Source organism: Rhinoderma darwinii, chromosome 5, assembly GCF_050947455.1.
Source record: "Rhinoderma darwinii isolate aRhiDar2 chromosome 5, aRhiDar2.hap1, whole genome shotgun sequence".
NCBI classification, from domain to species: Eukaryota; Metazoa; Chordata; class Amphibia; order Anura; family Rhinodermatidae; genus Rhinoderma; species Rhinoderma darwinii.
In genome coordinates, this window is record NC_134691.1 from 214,134,979 (window position 1) to 214,158,604 (window position 23,626).

General features: G+C 50.9%; 7 non-coding genes and 4 pseudogenes across 7 annotated transcripts; all 11 read right to left on the bottom strand.

Annotated features, from left to right (window-relative positions):
- Positions 1 to 60: 60 nt before the first annotated feature.
- On the bottom strand, positions 61 to 251 carry LOC142653362 (U2 spliceosomal RNA). The gene has a single exon (XR_012848298.1). It is a non-coding gene; the product is annotated as a U2 spliceosomal RNA (small nuclear RNA).
- A 1,282-nt stretch (positions 252 to 1,533) lies between these two features.
- On the bottom strand, positions 1,534 to 1,724 carry LOC142653363 (U2 spliceosomal RNA). The gene has a single exon (XR_012848299.1). It is a non-coding gene; the product is annotated as a U2 spliceosomal RNA (small nuclear RNA).
- A 1,282-nt stretch (positions 1,725 to 3,006) lies between these two features.
- On the bottom strand, positions 3,007 to 3,197 carry LOC142653364 (U2 spliceosomal RNA). Its single transcript, XR_012848300.1, has one exon. It is a non-coding gene; the product is annotated as a U2 spliceosomal RNA (small nuclear RNA).
- Positions 3,198 to 4,479: 1,282 nt separating this feature from the next.
- Positions 4,480 to 4,670, bottom strand: LOC142653366 (U2 spliceosomal RNA). The gene has a single exon (XR_012848301.1). It is a non-coding gene; the product is annotated as a U2 spliceosomal RNA (small nuclear RNA).
- A 1,282-nt stretch (positions 4,671 to 5,952) lies between these two features.
- LOC142653743 (U2 spliceosomal RNA) lies at positions 5,953 to 6,127 on the bottom strand (annotated as a pseudogene).
- A 5,555-nt stretch (positions 6,128 to 11,682) lies between these two features.
- On the bottom strand, positions 11,683 to 11,784 carry LOC142654495 (U2 spliceosomal RNA; annotated as a pseudogene).
- A 1,282-nt stretch (positions 11,785 to 13,066) lies between these two features.
- On the bottom strand, positions 13,067 to 13,257 carry LOC142653367 (U2 spliceosomal RNA). Its single transcript, XR_012848302.1, has one exon. It is a non-coding gene; the product is annotated as a U2 spliceosomal RNA (small nuclear RNA).
- Positions 13,258 to 14,539: 1,282 nt separating this feature from the next.
- On the bottom strand, positions 14,540 to 14,726 carry LOC142653876 (U2 spliceosomal RNA). The gene has a single exon (XR_012848727.1). It is a non-coding gene; the product is annotated as a U2 spliceosomal RNA (small nuclear RNA).
- A 5,536-nt stretch (positions 14,727 to 20,262) lies between these two features.
- LOC142654498 (U2 spliceosomal RNA) lies at positions 20,263 to 20,364 on the bottom strand (annotated as a pseudogene).
- A 1,282-nt stretch (positions 20,365 to 21,646) lies between these two features.
- On the bottom strand, positions 21,647 to 21,837 carry LOC142653369 (U2 spliceosomal RNA). The gene has a single exon (XR_012848304.1). It is a non-coding gene; the product is annotated as a U2 spliceosomal RNA (small nuclear RNA).
- A 1,282-nt stretch (positions 21,838 to 23,119) lies between these two features.
- Positions 23,120 to 23,290, bottom strand: LOC142654371 (U2 spliceosomal RNA; annotated as a pseudogene).
- Positions 23,291 to 23,626: the final 336 nt, after the last annotated feature.

A 23,626-nucleotide genomic window follows, 5' to 3' on the forward strand; every position in this document is an offset into this window, starting at 1 on the left:
CAGAAACAATGGCAAAGAGAAAAAACACTTTTGGAATCTGATTTTAGTCAACACATAAGGGAAGGGTGCACCGGTCCTGGAAATACTGCAATACCAGGTCAATGCGTGGAGTGGACAGAGCAAGCTCTATTTCCATCTCCCTGTTCTAAAAATCCATTTAATATATGGTCCCCAGATAGGGGACGTATCAGATATTAAACTGATAAGAACAGATACTACACTTGATCTTAGCCAAAAGGCCGAGAAGCGATAACCCGAGCGGCCCTTGCCTTGCCCGAGCCTGTCCCATACTGCTGTTCACCCCTTGCAGCGATTCAGCCTACTCCTAGGCAATTCCATGGGGCCCTGCAGGCTCACACACATTTACAGCTACTAAGCGGGAGGTGAATAAAGGCCGGAGAGGAAGCCAGACAGGATTTGCTTCTTTTGCTTGCACCACAATGCAGTGCTGAAAGAGGAGGAATCTACATAAAAACGCCTTCCTGGCAACGCCCAAATGCCCTCCTGCCATGCAGATAAACACTGGCAGCGGCAGCAAGTGCATGCCCACAGCCACCCCTTGTTCCTTCACACCTTGTATCAGCTTTAATCCAGTCCTGTGCTGCCTGCTGAGCAGCACTGAACAACACTGCCTGGGCCCAGGCTTTTATCTCTGAGGCAGGCCCCATTATGATGTCAGAAAGCTGGCTCTGGAATCCTGAGGGCTCCACTATGACACGTGCAAAGTTCCGTCTGAACTTTATATAAGACTGTGAGGCTCAGTCAGTCACTCAGTGTTGCCTGAGAGGGCAACACTGCAACAGCCGGCCGCCAGGCTGTCTTTTTTTTGCACATTTATTTGCCTCCAGGAGGCCACAAGAGGGAGACAAGGGACTGCAAAATGGAAAATAGGCATCCACCAACTTTACAGACAACTTCTCTTTGCTCCTACAACCTCCATCCTTGCACAGTTTGTTATTCTTCCAGGTAACATAGTAACAAATCCAAATTGCTGCTCTCTTTGTAGGCAAGCAAGGGTTTGTTGCAACTGCAATTCTTACTTCTTCTTGAAATGTAGGGACGACAGTACATTCCATCACATCCACCTAGTGTACACAGGTAGGTCCATTGTGGCGGGTAGGCGGCTGGCTGCTTTAATGGCTGTTTGCTGTTCCCCTACTCCACTCCACTCCACTATTTGACTGTGGTGCTGCATCAATCAGTGGCTGGCTCAGGTGCAGCTCTTTAACTTACCTAGGAGGGAGGGAGGGAGGGCGGAGAGAAGACAAGGAAGGTGAATGAGCTGTTCCAATGTGAAATGCCGGAAACACAGAAACACAGAAGACACACACACACACACACACAACAAGAGGTGGCAATGTATTCATTAATTGCATTTAATAAATGAGCTCATTATCACACATGACTGTACAAATGCATTGTCCAACAGGTGTTGAAATAATGGGATTAAAAGGGGAGATCCCTTCAGAAAGACAGAAACAATGGCAAAGAGAAAAAACACTTTTGGAATCTGATTTTAGTCAACACATAAGGGAAGGGTGCACCGGTCCTGGAAATACTGCAATACCAGGTCAATGCGTGGAGTGGACAGAGCAAGCTCTATTTCCATCTCCCTGTTCTAAAAATCCATTTAATATATGGTCCCCAGATAGGGGACGTATCAGATATTAAACTGATAAGAACAGATACTACACTTGATCTTAGCCAAAAGGCCGAGAAGCGATAACCCGAGCGGCCCTTGCCTTGCCCGAGCCTGTCCCATACTGCTGTTCACCCCTTGCAGCGATTCAGCCTACTCCTAGGCAATTCCATGGGGCCCTGCAGGCTCACACACATTTACAGCTACTAAGCGGGAGGTGAATAAAGGCCGGAGAGGAAGCCAGACAGGATTTGCTTCTTTTGCTTGCACCACAATGCAGTGCTGAAAGAGGAGGAATCTACATAAAAACGCCTTCCTGGCAACGCCCAAATGCCCTCCTGCCATGCAGATAAACACTGGCAGCGGCAGCAAGTGCATGCCCACAGCCACCCCTTGTTCCTTCACACCTTGTATCAGCTTTAATCCAGTCCTGTGCTGCCTGCTGAGCAGCACTGAACAACACTGCCTGGGCCCAGGCTTTTATCTCTGAGGCAGGCCCCATTATGATGTCAGAAAGCTGGCTCTGGAATCCTGAGGGCTCCACTATGACACGTGCAAAGTTCCGTCTGAACTTTATATAAGACTGTGAGGCTCAGTCAGTCACTCAGTGTTGCCTGAGAGGGCAACACTGCAACAGCCGGCCGCCAGGCTGTCTTTTTTTTGCACATTTATTTGCCTCCAGGAGGCCACAAGAGGGAGACAAGGGACTGCAAAATGGAAAATAGGCATCCACCAACTTTACAGACAACTTCTCTTTGCTCCTACAACCTCCATCCTTGCACAGTTTGTTATTCTTCCAGGTAACATAGTAACAAATCCAAATTGCTGCTCTCTTTGTAGGCAAGCAAGGGTTTGTTGCAACTGCAATTCTTACTTCTTCTTGAAATGTAGGGACGACAGTACATTCCATCACATCCACCTAGTGTACACAGGTAGGTCCATTGTGGCGGGTAGGCGGCTGGCTGCTTTAATGGCTGTTTGCTGTTCCCCTACTCCACTCCACTCCACTATTTGACTGTGGTGCTGCATCAATCAGTGGCTGGCTCAGGTGCAGCTCTTTAACTTACCTAGGAGGGAGGGAGGGAGGGCGGAGAGAAGACAAGGAAGGTGAATGAGCTGTTCCAATGTGAAATGCCGGAAACACAGAAACACAGAAGACACACACACACACACACACAACAAGAGGTGGCAATGTATTCATTAATTGCATTTAATAAATGAGCTCATTATCACACATGACTGTACAAATGCATTGTCCAACAGGTGTTGAAATAATGGGATTAAAAGGGGAGATCCCTTCAGAAAGACAGAAACAATGGCAAAGAGAAAAAACACTTTTGGAATCTGATTTTAGTCAACACATAAGGGAAGGGTGCACCGGTCCTGGAAATACTGCAATACCAGGTCAATGCGTGGAGTGGACAGAGCAAGCTCTATTTCCATCTCCCTGTTCTAAAAATCCATTTAATATATGGTCCCCAGATAGGGGACGTATCAGATATTAAACTGATAAGAACAGATACTACACTTGATCTTAGCCAAAAGGCCGAGAAGCGATAACCCGAGCGGCCCTTGCCTTGCCCGAGCCTGTCCCATACTGCTGTTCACCCCTTGCAGCGATTCAGCCTACTCCTAGGCAATTCCATGGGGCCCTGCAGGCTCACACACATTTACAGCTACTAAGCGGGAGGTGAATAAAGGCCGGAGAGGAAGCCAGACAGGATTTGCTTCTTTTGCTTGCACCACAATGCAGTGCTGAAAGAGGAGGAATCTACATAAAAACGCCTTCCTGGCAACGCCCAAATGCCCTCCTGCCATGCAGATAAACACTGGCAGCGGCAGCAAGTGCATGCCCACAGCCACCCCTTGTTCCTTCACACCTTGTATCAGCTTTAATCCAGTCCTGTGCTGCCTGCTGAGCAGCACTGAACAACACTGCCTGGGCCCAGGCTTTTATCTCTGAGGCAGGCCCCATTATGATGTCAGAAAGCTGGCTCTGGAATCCTGAGGGCTCCACTATGACACGTGCAAAGTTCCGTCTGAACTTTATATAAGACTGTGAGGCTCAGTCAGTCACTCAGTGTTGCCTGAGAGGGCAACACTGCAACAGCCGGCCGCCAGGCTGTCTTTTTTTTGCACATTTATTTGCCTCCAGGAGGCCACAAGAGGGAGACAAGGGACTGCAAAATGGAAAATAGGCATCCACCAACTTTACAGACAACTTCTCTTTGCTCCTACAACCTCCATCCTTGCACAGTTTGTTATTCTTCCAGGTAACATAGTAACAAATCCAAATTGCTGCTCTCTTTGTAGGCAAGCAAGGGTTTGTTGCAACTGCAATTCTTACTTCTTCTTGAAATGTAGGGACGACAGTACATTCCATCACATCCACCTAGTGTACACAGGTAGGTCCATTGTGGCGGGTAGGCGGCTGGCTGCTTTAATGGCTGTTTGCTGTTCCCCTACTCCACTCCACTCCACTATTTGACTGTGGTGCTGCATCAATCAGTGGCTGGCTCAGGTGCAGCTCTTTAACTTACCTAGGAGGGAGGGAGGGAGGGCGGAGAGAAGACAAGGAAGGTGAATGAGCTGTTCCAATGTGAAATGCCGGAAACACAGAAACACAGAAGACACACACACACACACACACAACAAGAGGTGGCAATGTATTCATTAATTGCATTTAATAAATGAGCTCATTATCACACATGACTGTACAAATGCATTGTCCAACAGGTGTTGAAATAATGGGATTAAAAGGGGAGATCCCTTCAGAAAGACAGAAACAATGGCAAAGAGAAAAAACACTTTTGGAATCTGATTTTAGTCAACACATAAGGGAAGGGTGCACCGGTCCTGGAAATACTGCAATACCAGGTCAATGCGTGGAGTGGACAGAGCAAGCTCTATTTCCATCTCCCTGTTCTAAAAATCCATTTAATATATGGTCCCCAGATAGGGGACGTATCAGATATTAAACTGATAAGAACAGATACTACACTTGATCTTAGCCAAAAGGCCGAGAAGCGATAACCCGAGCGGCCCTTGCCTTGCCCGAGCCTGTCCCATACTGCTGTTCACCCCTTGCAGCGATTCAGCCTACTCCTAGGCAATTCCATGGGGCCCTGCAGGCTCACACACATTTACAGCTACTAAGCGGGAGGTGAATAAAGGCCGGAGAGGAAGCCAGACAGGATTTGCTTCTTTTGCTTGCACCACAATGCAGTGCTGAAAGAGGAGGAATCTACATAAAAACGCCTTCCTGGCAACGCCCAAATGCCCTCCTGCCATGCAGATAAACACTGGCAGCGGCAGCAAGTGCATGCCCACAGCCACCCCTTGTTCCTTCACACCTTGTATCAGCTTTAATCCAGTCCTGTGCTGCCTGCTGAGCAGCACTGAACAACACTGCCTGGGCCCAGGCTTTTATCTCTGAGGCAGGCCCCATTATGATGTCAGAAAGCTGGCTCTGGAATCCTGAGGGCTCCACTATGACACGTGCAAAGTTCCGTCTGAACTTTATATAAGACTGTGAGGCTCAGTCAGTCACTCAGTGTTGCCTGAGAGGGCAACACTGCAACAGCCGGCCGCCAGGCTGTCTTTTTTTTGCACATTTATTTGCCTCCAGGAGGCCACAAGAGGGAGACAAGGGACTGCAAAATGGAAAATAGGCATCCACCAACTTTACAGACAACTTCTCTTTGCTCCTACAACCTCCATCCTTGCACAGTTTGTTATTCTTCCAGGTAACATAGTAACAAATCCAAATTGCTGCTCTCTTTGTAGGCAAGCAAGGGTTTGTTGCAACTGCAATTCTTACTTCTTCTTGAAATGTAGGGACGACAGTACATTCCATCACATCCACCTAGTGTACACAGGTAGGTCCATTGTGGCGGGTAGGCGGCTGGCTGCTTTAATGGCTGTTTGCTGTTCCCCTACTCCACTCCACTCCACTATTTGACTGTGGTGCTGCATCAATCAGTGGCTGGCTCAGGTGCAGCTCTTTAACTTACCTAGGAGGGAGGGAGGGAGGGCGGAGAGAAGACAAGGAAGGTGAATGAGCTGTTCCAATGTGAAATGCCGGAAACACAGAAACACAGAAGACACACACACACACACACACAACAAGAGGTGGCAATGTATTCATTAATTGCATTTAATAAATGAGCTCATTATCACACATGACTGTACAAATGCATTGTCCAACAGGTGTTGAAATAATGGGATTAAAAGGGGAGATCCCTTCAGAAAGACAGAAACAATGGCAAAGAGAAAAAACACTTTTGGAATCTGATTTTAGTCAACACATAAGGGAAGGGTGCACCGGTCCTGGAAATACTGCAATACCAGGTCAATGCGTGGAGTGGACAGAGCAAGCTCTATTTCCATCTCCCTGTTCTAAAAATCCATTTAATATATGGTCCCCAGATAGGGGACGTATCAGATATTAAACTGATAAGAACAGATTTTTTGATTGAAAAATGCTTTATTGACAATCAATCGTCATCATACAAACATTACTGCGACGCAGCGCGAGCCATGAAGCAGCAAATAATAAATAATAACAGTCGTCAAACATAACATGACAGTATAATACACAGTACAGGCTAGCCTATGCTATACATTACACCACATGCTACACTAACATTCTTGCATTCACTAAAGCCAAACAACAAAGCATTACAGACAAGTGATGGGATAGGGGAGTGGGTAGGAGGGGATAGGGAAGCGGGAAATCACAGGCCCGAAGCTTTATTGAAAGACAACACACAAGAAGGGAGAGTGGGGGGAAGGGGAGTATCAGTCCTCTTCCTCATCGACGTCCGGGCTGTCCCAGGTGGAATAGTCTCTGAGCAGGCTGTGGATCAGCCTGCGGCAGTCCTGGACGGACACACTCTCTCTCCGCAAAATCAGACGATTCCTGGCGAACCATATAGCGTCCTTAAAACAGTTCATAAGGCGCCAGGCTTCCTGGATTGCTCCATCCGTGGTATTCCCAGGAAATAGTCCATAAAGTACCGAGCGGTACGACAGTCTGTTCCTGGGAACTGAGTCCTTGAGTTCGTGTTCCAAGGCTTTCAACAGACCCTGTGCAAAGGGGCACTGCCAGAAAATGTGCAAAGATGTTTCCTCCGTGAAGGGGCACCTGGGGCAGTACCGGGTCTTGCACAGGTTGCGGGCATGCATGAATGACCTAAGAGGCAGTCCTCCCTGGATGGCCATCCATGAAATGTCCTTGTGCCCGTTGGTCAACCTGCCAGATGACACGTTAGTCCAAACAGTCTCCAACGTGTCGGCATGAAGCCCTGGAACAAACTCCAGTGAGTCCTTTGCTCTGATGTGCTTGTGGATCGTCTTAGGTTTCCACAAGTCGGGCTTAAGACCCTCCAGTTGATGCTCCCTCACAAACCGGACGACATCTCCGTAGAACCAGGGAGCGTGCCAGTTGTAAGGGAAGGAGCTGTCCCACTTATCCCAGCCAAAACCTCGCCAGAGGGGAAGGAGGAAGTAGCGGGACATGGCCTTGCCCGCAGAGCCGTTTGCTGTCCTCAGAGTCCTACGAACACAGTCACATACAAAAGCGATCCGCAGCAGAGTGGGAATGTCGGGTATACCCTTCCCACCTTTGCGGGGCTCCTTGTACATAACAGTCCGCTTTACTCTGTCCATTTTCGAGCCCCAGATGAAGCGAAACACAGTCCTGGTAATGGCCCTCGAGACCGTTGCAAGAGGGGGCCATGCCTGTGCAGTGTATTGTAGCACAGGCAAGACTTCGTTACGCAGGACCATTGCTTTGCCCTCAATAGTGAGTTGTCTGAGGCTCCACAGTCCGATCCTTTGGTTGACTTTGGCCAAGCGTTCTTCCCACGACTTTAGGGCTGCACCTTCCTTACCGAACCAGACTCCCAGAATTTTGATGAAGTCCGGCTTGATAGTAAACGGGAAGGAGGCAGGAGAAGGCAGGTACCACTTTCCGAAGAGCATGGCTTCCGACTTCCCGCAGTTGACTTTTGCCCCTGAAGCGCGTCCGAACTCCTCACAGGTCTGGACGAGTGCAGTCACCGAACTCTGGTCAGCGCAGAAGACGGTCACGTCGTCCATGTACAGCGAGCATTTGACCTCGAAGTGTCCTGGACCTGGTGCGGTGATCCCTCTGATCTCTCCATTCTGCCGGATAGCCTCTGCGAAGAGCTCTATAACACAAACAAAAAGGAGAGGTGAAAGAGGACAGCCTTGTCTAACCCCCGACGATACAGGAAAGGGGTCAGTCTTCCAGCCGTTCACCAGCACCGAGCTGTAAATGTCGCAATACATCAGGTTAACATACAAACAGAACAACCTGCCAAGCCGCAGCCTACGCAGAGCCTTACCCATGAATTCGTGAGAGACCCGGTCAAAAGCCTTCTCCTGATCCAGACTGACCAGGGCCGCGTGTGTACGGCGGCTTTGCATGTAATGCACCGTGTCCCTCACCAGGGCAAGACTGTCGGCCACCCTACGGCCAGGAATGCCGCAGGTTTGGTCCGATCCGATGATCTGTCCGATGACAACCTTCAGTCTGTTGGTCAATACTTTGGCGAGGATCTTGTAGTCCACGTTCAGGAGAGAGATGGGACGCCAGTTTTTCAGGTCACATCTCTCCCCCTTCCGCTTATACAAGATCGTGATCATGCCTTCTCTCAAGGACGGTGGCATTCTACCCTCCACCACCATCTCCTCATAGAGCTCCAGCAGGTCCGGACAGATCAAGTCCCCCAGCGCTACATAGAGCTCTGCTGGGAGACCATCACTGCCCGGGGTCCTGCCGGGTCTGAAGGATTTAGCGGCAGAGAGCAGTTCCTCCACCGTCAGGGGTACGTCCATAGCCTCCGTACCTGCAGGATCAAGATGATTAGTGATACCTGACAGGAATTTATCGGCGGCTTCGGGGTCAGTGGTTTTCCGGGAGTAGAGGCTTCGGTAGTAGTCTGTGACGACTCCCATCACCTCCTTCTTCCCAGAATGCATGTTTCCGGTCTCATCTCGGAGTTCCTTCAGGGGCGTGTGGCCGGCATGGAGTTTCCTGAAAAAGAACGAGTTACATTTCTCACCCTTCTCCAGGTTCTCCACCTTGGAACGAAAGACAATTCGCTTGGATTCCTCCTCAAAGTGCCTTTTCAGGCCCTTTTTGGCTTCCTCCAGCTCCTTCCTGACGTCCCAGCCGCATTGAAGGAGGTCTTGCAGGGATCGCAGCTGACGCTGCATCTCTCTGAAGTCTCTCTTCCTCTCACACGCCTGTTGACGACTTTTTGCCTGAAAGAAACAACGAAATTCAACTTTAACATATTCCCACCAGTCACAGGTTTTGTCAAAGAAAACTTTATCATTCCTCCAAACAATATAGGCGTCTCTAAGTTCCGCCAGTACCTCTTCTCTTTCCAGCAGGGCACAATTCAGCTTCCAGGAGCCAGGGCCGGGAGGAAAACCGTGGCCGATGGCACCCTGGAAGAGAATGGCCCTGTGGTCAGAGAAGAAGCAGGGGACCATGGAGTGCCCATGCTGCTTGACTGCCCGGGAGGTGAACACAAAGTCAATCCGAGAACGAAGTGAGCCATCGGGTCGGCTCCATGAATAGTTCACAGAGCCGATCCCCATGGAGCCCACAACGTCCTGCAAGGATGCTTCGGTTACCATCTCGATAAGCAGTTTGGAACTGACATCCAGCTTGATTGAAGTGCCGGAACTTCGTCCATCCTCTTCGATGGGGCAGTTGAAGTCCCCGGCCATCACCACTGCCCTAGTGGTGGCGAGCTGGGTCCGCAGGGTCTGGAATAGTTCCAGGCGCTCAGCCTTCATAGGGGGAGCGTACACGTTGATGAGCCTAATCGGCTCTCCCGCCCAGGAACCGTCTACGACCAACAAGCGGCCGCAGACGAGCTCCTGGACAGAGTCAACAGTAAATACGCTTCCCCTAATCAGGATGGCAACCCCTGCAGACTTACAGTCGCCCCCACCAGACCAGTAGGACGGGCCATGGGTCCACTGCCTGGCCAGATGATGGTATGACCTGGAAGAGGGGAGAGTACATTCCTGGAGCATAAATACATCACTCGACTGCTTGGAAAGAAAAGTTAGCACCATCTGACATCTAGTCCTATCTCTAACACTCCTCACATTGAGGCTAAAGATGTTAAGTTTAGCAGCCATGGGGGAGAATAAAGAAGGTTAGTGCAAACGATACACCTTAGTTACCAGTCCGGTCGGGCGGATCCTCCTCTCTGGAGCCTGGCGGGTCCGGAAGATCCAGCAGGCCCTCTGACAAAAATTGTTCCAGGATTGTAGCCACCTGGATGTCTGTTGTGAAGTCGATGACCTCAGGTTCAGACACGAGTTCCTCCACCATCTGCTCCATTTCCTCCTGCTGCGCAAGGGAATCTTCGCAGATTTCCACGACTTGTCTCTTTGAGGACTCAGCAGCTGGGCTGTCCCTCACCTTTCTCTTCCTCTGGATGGCACCTGAGGAGACAAGAGGGGGAAAATCCTCCAGGGAGAGGACTCCAGCAGCTGGAGGGGAAGATGTTAGTGCTGCTGGAGCTGGGGAGAAGGGAGGCTGGGTTGGGAGAGGTGCAGGTGACAGGACCACTGAGATGGGTGGGTAGGAGAAGGTGAGAGCCTCAGTGGGGGTGACAGGGGTTGGGGACGGGGGGGTGGGGAGGGCCGGGCGAGGGAGGGTGGGAAGGGTAGGGCGAGGGAGGGCCGGGAGAGGGGGGGGAGGGACTGTCGTCTTCTTACCATCCTTCTTTTTCCCGGTCTTCTGTGCCGCTGGAGCTCTGGCTGGGGCGGGGTTCCCTCTGGCTGGAGCTTTCGCTGCTACAGTTGCCCAGGATCGATCCCTCTTCGGGCAGTCCTTGTAAGAGTGGGCTGCTTGTCCGCAGAGGTTGCACATTGTCCGTTTCGGGCAGTCTTTGGTCTCGTGTCCTGTTACCCGGCAGTTCTTGCAGGCGTCCTCCTTGCAGTCCTTCACCGAATGACCCTTCTTGCTGCATCTCCTGCAGATCTGCGGCATGTCCGGGTAGTAGATGAGGCCGTAGGAGTTGCCCAGCGAGAATGACTGGGGCAGGTGCTGGAGGCCGTCTTCCGCGCTCGAATCCTTGTTCAGTCGGACGATTACCGACCACTTGCCAGTCCAGAAGCCGAGTCCGTTCAGGATGTGGGTGGGTTCCCTCACCACTGTGCAGAACCGCTTCAGGAGCGTGGTGATGTCTTTGCCGGGGGTGTGTGGGTTCCGCATTGAGACCGTCACCCGCCTTTCCTCTCTTTGGACAGGGCAGTTGCCCACAAAGCGAGAGAAAGGGGATTCAGGCCTCGCCGCTTTCACCATCTCCCAGTACCTTCTGCAGATGTTGATCGAAGCGAAGGTCACGAAGAACATCCCGGTCATGAAGGCCTGGATACTGATGGTCTCCGGCTTAGCGAAGCCCTGATCCAGGAGCATCTTCTGGCAGAACACTTCTTCCGTCATGTCCGGCACTCTCCCGTCCACCTCCTTGAGCTTCAGGGCCACCGTCTGCTTCATCCAGGGCTCCAGGGTTGGAGCAGCCTGGTTCGGCTTCCTGGTGGCCTGTTGGCTTGAGGAGGCTTCAGGAGGAGATGTCCTGGCCTGGGCCTGCTCACCTGGTCCATCTGCCTTCTCCTTCTGGGTGGCAGGGTTGCTGGTTGAGGCCATGGCTTCTTCCAGCTGTTCCTGTCGCTTGGGGAGGATCTTCGATAGCTCTTTCCCGAAGGGGGCGGAGCTATGCAAATCTTCTCCTTGCTGGCCGAGGTTCTTCCACGAAATTTCTTCCGCAGCGGTTCCTCGTCGAGCTTCTTCTTCTGCGGCCGAGCTTCTTCGAAGATCCCCTTCAGCAGCGGCTCTTCTCCGAAGTTCTCCTTCTTCTTCCCGGCAGCGATCTCCCGGAGCTTCTTCCTCGATGGCGGCTTCTCCCTTCTGGATCGTCGTCTTCGCTGGTTCTTCTCCGCAGTTCGTCGCCGGCTTCGTCTGGAACGCTCTTGGATCGCTAAGCTAGTGTTTATAGCCCCCAGTGGTTCTCCGAGCTATCTATCCTTACAAGGACTGATAAGAACAGATACTACACTTGATCTTAGCCAAAAGGCCGAGAAGCGATAACCCGAGCGGCCCTTGCCTTGCCCGAGCCTGTCCCATACTGCTGTTCACCCCTTGCAGCGATTCAGCCTACTCCTAGGCAATTCCATGGGGCCCTGCAGGCTCACACACATTTACAGCTACTAAGCGGGAGGTGAATAAAGGCCGGAGAGGAAGCCAGACAGGATTTGCTTCTTTTGCTTGCACCACAATGCAGTGCTGAAAGAGGAGGAATCTACATAAAAACGCCTTCCTGGCAACGCCCAAATGCCCTCCTGCCATGCAGATAAACACTGGCAGCGGCAGCAAGTGCATGCCCACAGCCACCCCTTGTTCCTTCACACCTTGTATCAGCTTTAATCCAGTCCTGTGCTGCCTGCTGAGCAGCACTGAACAACACTGCCTGGGCCCAGGCTTTTATCTCTGAGGCAGGCCCCATTATGATGTCAGAAAGCTGGCTCTGGAATCCTGAGGGCTCCACTATGACACGTGCAAAGTTCCGTCTGAACTTTATATAAGACTGTGAGGCTCAGTCAGTCACTCAGTGTTGCCTGAGAGGGCAACACTGCAACAGCCGGCCGCCAGGCTGTCTTTTTTTTGCACATTTATTTGCCTCCAGGAGGCCACAAGAGGGAGACAAGGGACTGCAAAATGGAAAATAGGCATCCACCAACTTTACAGACAACTTCTCTTTGCTCCTACAACCTCCATCCTTGCACAGTTTGTTATTCTTCCAGGTAACATAGTAACAAATCCAAATTGCTGCTCTCTTTGTAGGCAAGCAAGGGTTTGTTGCAACTGCAATTCTTACTTCTTCTTGAAATGTAGGGACGACAGTACATTCCATCACATCCACCTAGTGTACACAGGTAGGTCCATTGTGGCGGGTAGGCGGCTGGCTGCTTTAATGGCTGTTTGCTGTTCCCCTACTCCACTCCACTCCACTATTTGACTGTGGTGCTGCATCAATCAGTGGCTGGCTCAGGTGCAGCTCTTTAACTTACCTAGGAGGGAGGGAGGGAGGGCGGAGAGAAGACAAGGAAGGTGAATGAGCTGTTCCAATGTGAAATGCCGGAAACACAGAAACACAGAAGACACACACACACACACACACAACAAGAGGTGGCAATGTATTCATTAATTGCATTTAATAAATGAGCTCATTATCACACATGACTGTACAAATGCATTGTCCAACAGGTGTTGAAATAATGGGATTAAAAGGGGAGATCCCTTCAGAAAGACAGAAACAATGGCAAAGAGAAAAAACACTTTTGGAATCTGATTTTAGTCAACACATAAGGGAAGGGTGCACCGGTCCTGGAAATACTGCAATACCAGGTCAATGCGTGGAGTGGACAGAGCAAGCTCTATTTCCATCTCCCTGTTCTAAAAATCCATTTAATATATGGTCCCCAGATAGGGGACGTATCAGATATTAAACTGATAAGAACAGATACTACACTTGATCTTAGCCAAAAGGCCGAGAAGCGATAACCCGAGCGGCCCTTGCCTTGCCCGAGCCTGTCCCATACTGCTGTTCACCCCTTGCAGCGATTCAGCCTACTCCTAGGCAATTCCATGGGGCCCTGCAGGCTCACACACATTTACAGCTACTAAGCGGGAGGTGAATAAAGGCCGGAGAGGAAGCCAGACAGGATTTGCTTCTTTTGCTTGCACCACAATGCAGTGCTGAAAGAGGAGGAATCTACATAAAAACGCCTTCCTGGCAACGCCCAAATGCCCTCCTGCCATGCAGATAAACACTGGCAGCGGCAGCAAGTGCATGCCCACAGCCACCCCTTGTTCCTTCACACCTTGTATCAGCTTTAATCCAGTCCTGTGCTGCCTGCTGAGCAGCACTGAACAACACTGCCTGGGCCCAGGCTTTTATCTCTGAGGCAGGCCCCATTATGATGTCAGAAAGCTGGCTCTGGAATCCTGAGGGCTCCACTATGACACGTGCAAAGTTCCGTCTGAACTTTATATAAGACTGTGAGGCTCAGTCAGTCACTCAGTGTTGCCTGAGAGGGCAACACTGCAACAGCCGGCCGCCAGGCTGTCTTTTTTTTGCACATTTATTTGCCTCCAGGAGGCCACAAGAGGGAGACAAGGGACTGCAAAATGGAAAATAGGCATCCACCAACTTTACAGACAACTTCTCTTTGCTCCTACAACCTCCATCCTTGCACAGTTTGTTATTCTTCCAGGTAACATAGTAACAAATCCAAATTGCTGCTCTCTTTGTAGGCAAGCAAGGGTTTGTTGCAACTGCAATTCTTACTTCTTCTTGAAATGTAGGGACGACAGTACATTCCATCACATCCACCTAGTGTACACAGGTAGGTCCATTGTGGCGGGTAGGCGGCTGGCTGCTTTAATGGCTGTTTGCTGTTCCCCTACTCCACTCCACTCCACTATTTGACTGTGGTGCTGCATCAATCAGTGGCTGGCTCAGGTGCAGCTCTTTAACTTACCTAGGAGGGAGGGAGGGAGGGCGGAGAGAAGACAAGGAAGGTGAATGAGCTGTTCCAATGTGAAATGCCGGAAACACAGAAACACAGAAGACACACACACACACACACACAACAAGAGGTGGCAATGTATTCATTAATTGCATTTAATAAATGAGCTCATTATCACACATGACTGTACAAATGCATTGTCCAACAGGTGTTGAAATAATGGGATTAAAAGGGGAGATCCCTTCAGAAAGACAGAAACAATGGCAAAGAGAAAAAACACTTTTGGAATCTGATTTTAGTCAACACATAAGGGAAGGGTGCACCGGTCCTGGAAATACTGCAATACCAGGTCAATGCGTGGAGTGGACAGAGCAAGCTCTATTTCCATCTCCCTGTTCTAAAAATCCATTTAATATATGGTCCCCAGATAGGGGACGTATCAGATATTAAACTGATAAGAACAGATTTTTGATTGAAAATTGCTTTATTGACAATCAATCGTCATCATACAAACATTACTGCGACGCAGCGCAAGCCATGAAGCAGTAAATAATAAATAATAACAGTCGTCAAACATAACATGACAGTATAATACACAGTACAGGCTAGCCTATGCTATACATTACACCACATGCTACACTAACATTCTTGCATTCACTAACGCCAAACAACAAAGCATTACAGACAAGTGATGGGATAGGGGAGTGGGTAGGAGGGGATAGGAAAGGGGGAAATCACAGGCCCGAAGCTTTATTGAAAGACAACACACAAGAAGGGAGAGTGGGGGGAAGGGGAGTATCAGTCCTCTTCCTCATCGACGTCCGGGCTGTCCCAGGTGGAATAGTCTCTGAGCAGGCTGTGGATCAGCCTGCGGCAGTCCTGGACGGACACACTCTCTCTCCGCAAAATCAGACGGTTCCTGGCAAACCATATAGCGTCCTTAAAGCAGTTCATAAGGCGCCAGGCTTCCTGGATTGCTCCATCCGTGGTATTCCCAGGAAATAGTCCATAAAGTACCGAGCGGTACGACAGTCTGTTCCTGGGTACTGAGTCCTTGAGTTCATGTTCCAAGGCTTTCAACAGACCCTGTGCAAAGGGGCACTGCCAGAAAATGTGCAAAGATGTTTCCTCCGTGAAGGGGCACCTGGGGCAGTACCGGGTCTTGCACAGGTTGCGGGCATGCATGAATGACCTAAGAGGCAGTCCTCCCTGGATGGCCATCCATGAAATGTCCTTGTGCCCGTTGGTCAACCTGCCAGATGACACGTTAGTCCAAACAGTCTCCAACGTGTCGGCATGAAGCCCTGGAACAGACTCCAGTGAGTCCTTTGCTCTGATGTGCTTGTGGATCGTCTTAGGTTTCCACAAGTCGGGCTTAAGACCCTCCAGTTGATGCTCCCTCACGAACCGGACGACATCTCCGTAGAACCAGGGAGCGTGCCAGTTGTAAGGGAAGGAGCTGTCCCACTTGTCCCAGCCAAAACCTCGCCAGAGGGGAAGGAGGAAGTAGCGGGACATGGCCTTGCCCGCAGAGCCGTTTGCTGTCCTCAGAGTCCTACGAACACAGTCACATACAAAAGCGATCCGCAGCAGAGTGGGAATGTCGGGTATACCCTTCCCACCTTTGCGGGGCTCCTTGTACATAACAGTCCGCTTTACTCTGTCCATTTTCGAGCCCCAGATGAAGCGAAACACAGTCCTGGTAATGGCCCTCGAGACGGTGGCAAGAGGGGGCCATGCCTGTGCAGTGTATTGTAGCACAGGCAAGACTTCGTTACGCAGGACCATTGCTTTGCCCTCAATAGTGAGTTGTCTGAGGCTCCACAGTCCGATCCTTTGGTTGACTTTGGCCAAGCGTTCTTCCCACGACTTTAGGGCTGCACCTTCCTTACCGAACCAGACTCCCAGAATTTTGATGAAGTCCGGCTTGATAGTAAACGGGAAGGAGGCAGGAGAAGGCAGGTACCACTTTCCGAAGAGCATGGCTTCCGACTTCCCGCAGTTGACTTTTGCCCCTGAAGCGCGTCCGAACTCCTCGCAGGTCTGGACGAGTGCAGTCACCGAACTCTGGTCAGCGCAGAAGACGGTCACGTCGTCCATGTACAGCGAGCATTTGACCTCGAAGTGTCCTGGACCTGGTGCGGTGATCCCTCTGATCTCTCCATTCTGCCGGATAGCCTCTGCGAAGAGCTCTATAACACAAACAAAAAGGAGAGGTGAAAGAGGACAGCCTTGTCTAACCCCCGACGATACAGGAAAGGGGTCAGTCTTCCAGCCGTTCACCAGCACCGAGCTGTAAATGTCGCAATACATCAGGTTAACATACAAACAGAACAACCTGCCAAGCCGCAGCCTACGCAGAGCCTTACCCATGAATTCGTGAGAGACCCGGTCAAAAGCCTTCTCCTGATCCAGACTGACCAGGGCCGCGTGTGTACGGCGGCTTTGCATGTAATGCACCGTGTCCCTCACCAGGGCAAGACTGTCGGCCACCCTACGGCCAGGAATGCCGCAGGTTTGGTCCGATCCGATGATCCGTCCGATGACAACCTTCAGTCTGTTGGCCAATACTTTGGCGAGGATCTTGTAGTCCACGTTCAGGAGAGAGATGGGACGCCAGTTTTTCAGGTCACATCTCTCCCCCTTCCGCTTATACAAGATCGTGATCATGCCTTCTCTCAAGGACGGTGGCATTCTACCCTCCACCACCATCTCCTCATAGAGCTCCAGCAGGTCCGGACAGATCAAGTCCCCCAGCGCTACATAGAGCTCTGCTGGGAGACCATCACTGCCCGGGGTCCTGCCGGGTCTGAAGGATTTAGCGGCAGAGAGCAGTTCCTCCACCGTCAGGGGTACATCCATAGCCTCCGTACCTGCAGGATCAAGATGATTAGTGATACCTGACAGGAATTTATCGGCGGCTTCGGGGTCAGTGGTTTTCCGGGAGTAGAGGCTTCGGTAGTAGTCTGTGACGACTCCCATCACCTCCTTCTTCCCAGAATGCATGTTTCCGGTCTCATCTCGGAGTTCCTTCAGGGGCGTGTGGCCGGCATGGAGTTTCCTGAAAAAGAACGAGTTACATTTCTCACCCTTCTCCAGGTTCTCCACCTTGGAACGAAAGACAATTCGCTTGGATTCCTCCTCAAAGTGCCTTTTCAGGCCCTTTTTGGCTTCCTCCAGCTCCTTCCTGACGTCCCAGCCGCATTGAAGGAGGTCTTGCAGGGATCGCAGCTGACGCTGCATCTCTCTGAAGTCTCTCTTCCTCTCACACGCCTGTTGACGACTTTTTGCCTGAAAGAAACAACGAAATTCAACTTTAACATATTCCCACCAGTCACAGGTTTTGTCAAAGAAAACTTTATCATTCCTCCAAACAATATAGGCGTCTCTAAGTTCCGCCAGTACCTCCTCTCTTTCCAGCAGGGCACAATTCAGCTTCCAGGAGCCAGGGCCGGGAGGAAAACCGTGGCCGATGGCACCCTGGAAGAGAATGGCCCTGTGGTCAGAGAAGAAGCAGGGGACCATGGAGTGCCCATGCTGCTTGACTGCCCGGGAGGTGAACACAAAGTCAATCCGAGAACGAAGTGAGCCATCGGGTCGGCTCCATGAATAGTTCACAGAGCCGATCCCCATGGAGCCCACAACGTCCTGCAAGGATGCTTCGGTTACCATCTCGATAAGCAGTTTGGAACTGACATCCAGTTTGATTGAAGTGCCGGAACTTCGTCCATCCTCTTCGATGGGGCAGTTGAAGTCCCCGGCCATCACCACTGCCCTAGTGGTGGCGAGCTGGGTCCGCAGGGTCTGGAATAGTTCCAGGCGCTCAGCCTTCATAGGGGGAGCGTATACGTTGATGAGCCTAATCGGCTCTCCCGCCCAGGAACCGTCTACGACCAACAAGCGGCCACAGGCGAGCTCCTGGACAGAGTCAACAGTAAATACGCTTCCCCTAATCAGGATGGCAACCCCTGCAGACTTACAGTCGCCCCCACCAGACCAGTAGGACGGGCCATGGGTCCACTGCCTGGCCAGATGATGGTATGACCTGGAAGAGGGGAGAGTACATTCCTGCAGCATAAATACATCACTCGACTGCTTGGAAAGAAAAGTTAGCACCATCTGACATCTAGTCCTATCTCTAACACTCCTCACATTGAGGCTAAAGATGTTAAGTTTAGCAGCCATGGGGGAGAATAAAGAAGGTTAGTGCAAACGATACACCTTAGTTACCAGTCCGGTCGGGCGGATCCTCCTCGCCTGGCGGGTCCGAAAGATCCAGCAGGCCCTCTGACAGAAATTGTTCCAGGATTGTAGCCACCTGGATGTCTGTTGTGAAGTCGATGACCTCAGGTTCAGACACGAGTTCCTCCACCATCTGCTCCATTTCCTCCTGCTGCGCAAGGGAATCTTCGCAGATTTCCACGACTTGTCGCTTTGAGGACTCAGCCGCTGGGCTGTCCCTCACCTTTCTCTTCCTCTGGATGGCGCCTGAGGAGACAAGAGGGGGAAAATCCTCCAGGGAGAGGGCTCCAGCAGCTGGAGGGGAAGATGTTAGTGCTGCTGGAGCTGGGGAGAAGGGAGGCTGGGTTGGGAGAGGTGCAGGTGACAGGACCACTGAGATGGGTGGGTAGGAGAAGGTGAGAGCCTCAGTGGGGGTGACAGGGGTTGGGGACGGGGGGGTGGGGAGGGCTGGGCGAGGGAGGGTGGGAGGGGTAGGGCGAGGGAGGGCCGGGAGAGTGGGGGGAGGGACTGTCGTCTTCTTACCATCCTTCTTATTCCCGGTCTTCTGCGCCGCTGGAGCTCTGGCTGGGGCGGGGTTCCCTCTGGCCGGGGCTTTCGCCGCTACAGTTGCCCAGGATCGATCCCTCTTCGGGCAGTCCTTGTAGGAGTGGGCTGCTTGTCCGCAGAGGTTGCACATTGTCCGTTTCGGGCAGTCTTTGGTCTCGTGTCCTGTTACCCGGCAGTTCTTGCAGGCGTCCTCCTTGCAGTCCTTCACCGAATGACCCTTCTTGCTGCATCTCCTGCAGATCTGCGGCATGTCCGGGTAGTAGATGAGGCCGTAGGAGTTGCCCAGCGAGAATGACTGGGGCAGGTGCTGGAGGCCGTCTTCCGCGCTCGAATCCTTGTTCAGTCGGACGATTACCGACCACTTGCCAGTCCAGAAGCCGAGTCCGTTCAGGATGTGGGTGGGTTCCCTCACCACTGTGCAGAACCGCTTCAGGAGCGTGGTGATGTCTTTGCCGGGGGTGTGTGGGTTCCGCATTGAGACCGTCACCCGCCTTTCCTCTCTTTGGACAGGGCAGTTGCCCACAAAGCGAGAGAAAGGGGATTCAGGCCTCGCCGCTTTCACCATCTCCCAGTACCTTCTGCAGATGTTGATCGAAGCGAAGGTCACGAAGAACATCCCGGTCATGAAGGCCTGGATGCTGATGGTCTCCGGCTTAGCGAAGCCCTGGTCCAGGAGCATCTTCTGGCAGAACACTTCTTCCGTCATGTCCGGCACTCTCCCGTCCACCTCCTTCAGCTTCAGGGCCACCGTCTGCTTCATCCAGGGCTCCAGGGTTGGAGCAGCCTGGTTCGGCTTCCTGGTGGCCTGTTGGCTTGAGGAGGCTTCAGGAGGAGATGTCCTGGCCTGGGTCTGCTCTCCTGGTCCATCAGCCTTCTCCTTCCGGGTGGCAGGGTTGCTGGTTGAGGCCATGGCTTCTTCCAGCTGTTCCTGTCGCTTGGGGAGGATCTTCGATAGCTCTTTCCCGAAGGGGGCGGAGCTATGCAAATCTTCTCCTTGCTGGCCGAGGTTCTTCCACGAAATTTCTTCCGCAGCGGTTCCTCGTCGAGCTTCTTCTTCTGCGGCCGAGCTTCTTCGAAGATCCCCTTCAGCAGCGGCTCTTCTCCGAAGTTCTCCTTCTTCTTCCCGGCAGCGATCTCCCGGAGCTTCTTCCCCGATGGCGGCTTCTCCCTTCTGGATCGTCGTCTTCGCTGGTTCTTCTCCGCAGTTCGTCGCCGGCTTCGTCTGGAACGCTCTTGGATCGCTAAGCTAGTGTTTATAGCCCCCAGTGGTTCTCCGAGCTATCTATCCTTACAAGGACTGATAAGAACAGATACTACACTTGATCTTAGCCAAAAGGCCGAGAAGCGATAACCCGAGCGGCCCTTGCCTTGCCCGAGCCTGTCCCATACTGCTGTTCACCCCTTGCAGCGATTCAGCCTACTCCTAGGCAATTCCATGGGGCCCTGCAGGCTCACACACATTTACAGCTACTAAGCGGGAGGTGAATAAAGGCCGGAGAGGAAGCCAGACAGGATTTGCTTCTTTTGCTTGCACCACAATGCAGTGCTGAAAGAGGAGGAATCTACATAAAAACGCCTTCCTGGCAACGCCCAAATGCCCTCCTGCCATGCAGATAAACACTGGCAGCGGCAGCAAGTGCATGCCCACAGCCACCCCTTGTTCCTTCACACCTTGTATCAGCTTTAATCCAGTCCTGTGCTGCCTGCTGAGCAGCACTGAACAACACTGCCTGGGCCCAGGCTTTTATCTCTGAGGCAGGCCCCATTATGATGTCAGAAAGCTGGCTCTGGAATCCTGAGGGCTCCACTATGACACGTGCAAAGTTCCGTCTGAACTTTATATAAGACTGTGAGGCTCAGTCAGTCACTCAGTGTTGCCTGAGAGGGCAACACTGCAACAGCCGGCCGCCAGGCTGTCTTTTTTTTGCACATTTATTTGCCTCCAGGAGGCCACAAGAGGGAGACAAGGGACTGCAAAATGGAAAATAGGCATCCACCAACTTTACAGACAACTTCTCTTTGCTCCTACAACCTCCATCCTTGCACAGTTTGTTATTCTTCCAGGTAACATAGTAACAAATCCAAATTGCTGCTCTCTTTGTAGGCAAGCAAGGGTTTGTTGCAACTGCAATTCTTACTTCTTCTTGAAATGTAGGGACGACAGTACATTCCATCACATCCACCTAGTGTACACAGGTAGGTCCATTGTGGCGGGTAGGCGGCTGGCTGCTTTAATGGCTGTTTGCTGTTCCCCTACTCCACTCCACTCCACTATTTGACTGTGGTGCTGCATCAATCAGTGGCTGGCTCAGGTGCAGCTCTTTAACTTACCTAGGAGGGAGGGAGGGAGGGCGGAGAGAAGACAAGGAAGGTGAATGAGCTGTTCCAATGTGAAATGCCGGAAACACAGAAACACAGAAGACACACACACACACACACACAACAAGAGGTGGCAATGTATTCATTAATTGCATTTAATAAATGAGCTCATTATCACACATGACTGTACAAATGCATTGTCCAACAGGTGTTGAAATAATGGGATTAAAAGGGGAGATCCCTTCAGAAAGACAGAAACAATGGCAAAGAGAAAAAACACTTTTGGAATCTGATTTTAGTCAACACATAAGGGAAGGGTGCACCGGTCCTGGAAATACTGCAATACCAGGTCAATGCGTGGAGTGGACAGAGCAAGCTCTATTTCCATCTCCCTGTTCTAAAAATCCATTTAATATATGGTCCCCAGATAGGGGACGTATCAGATATTAAACTGATAAGAACAGATACTACACTTGATCTTAGCCAAAAGGCCGAGAAGCGATAACCCGAGCGGCCCTTGCCTTGCCCGAGCCTGTCCCATACTGCTGTTCACCCCTTGCAGCGATTCAGCCTACTCCTAGGCAATTCCATGGGGCCCTGCAGGCTCACACACATTTACAGCTACTAAGCGGGAGGTGAATAAAGGCCGGAGAGGAAGCCAGACAGGATTTGCTTCTTTTGCTTGCACCACAATGCAGTGCTGAAAGAGGAGGAATCTACATAAAAACGCCTTCCTGGCAACGCCCAAATGCCCTCCTGCCATGCAGATAAACACTGGCAGCGGCAGCAAGTGCATGCCCACAGCCACCCCTTGTTCCTTCACACCTTGTATCAGCTTTAATCCAGTCCTGTGCTGCCTGCTGAGCAGCACTGAACAACACTGCCTGGGCCCAGGCTTTTATCTCTGAGGCAGGCCCCATTATGATGTCAGAAAGCTGGCTCTGGAATCCTGAGGGCTCCACTATGACACGTGCAAAGTTCCGTCTGAACTTTATATAAGACTGTGAGGCTCAGTCAGTCACTCAGTGTTGCCTGAGAGGGCAACACTGCAACAGCCGGCCGCCAGGCTGTCTTTTTTTTGCACATTTATTTGCCTCCAGGAGGCCACAAGAGGGAGACAAGGGACTGCAAAATGGAAAATAGGCATCCACCAACTTTACAGACAACTTCTCTTTGCTCCTACAACCTCCATCCTTGCACAGTTTGTTATTCTTCCAGGTAACATAGTAACAAATCCAAATTGCTGCTCTCTTTGTAGGCAAGCAAGGGTTTGTTGCAACTGCAATTCTTACTTCTTCTTGAAATGTAGGGACGACAGTACATTCCATCACATCCACCTAGTGTACACAGGTAGGTCCATTGTGGCGGGTAGGCGGCTGGCTGCTTTAATGGCTGTTTGCTGTTCCCCTACTCCACTCCACTCCACTATTTGACTGTGGTGCTGCATCAATCAGTGGCTGGCTCAGGTGCAGCTCTTTAACTTACCTAGGAGGGAGGGAGGGAGGGCGGAGAGAAGACAAGGAAGGTGAATGAGCTGTTCCAATGTGAAATGCCGGAAACACAGAAACACAGAAGACACACACACACACACACACAACAAGAGGTGGCAATGTATTCATTAATTGCATTTAATAAATGAGCTCATTATCACACATGACTGTACAAATGCATTGTCCAACAGGTGTTGAAATAATGGGATTAAAAGGGGAGATCCCTTCAGAAAGACAGAAACAATGGCAAAGAGAAAAAACACTTTTGGAATCTGATTTTAGTCAACACATAAGGGAAGGGTGCACCGGTCCTGGAAATACTGCAATACCAGGTCAATGCGTGGAGTGGACAGAGCAAGCTCTATTTCCATCTCCCTGTTCTAAAAATCCATTTAATATATGGTCCCCAGATAGGGGACGTATCAGATATTAAACTGATAAGAACAGATTTTTTTTTTTTTTTTTTTTTTTTTTTTTTTTTTTTTTTTTTTTTTTTTTTTTTTTTATTAAACCATTCAGGTTTTTTTGAATAAAACCGAGAACTGTAGTTGTTCAAACCACCTCTCTATTTTTCAAAAAATCTCATCACTCTGGTTCATTATTTTATTTTTCCATCAAATACAAGATAAATCAAACAAATTCCTCAAACTAAATACCTCCATTTCAACATTCGCCATATCCCTTCCGCATCCATACCTCTTTCTAGATCCCATTTATAATAAAAATACAATTTAGCCAATACCATACTAACCACATCCTCCATCTCAAATACTTCTCTTTTATACACATTCAAATTCCTCGT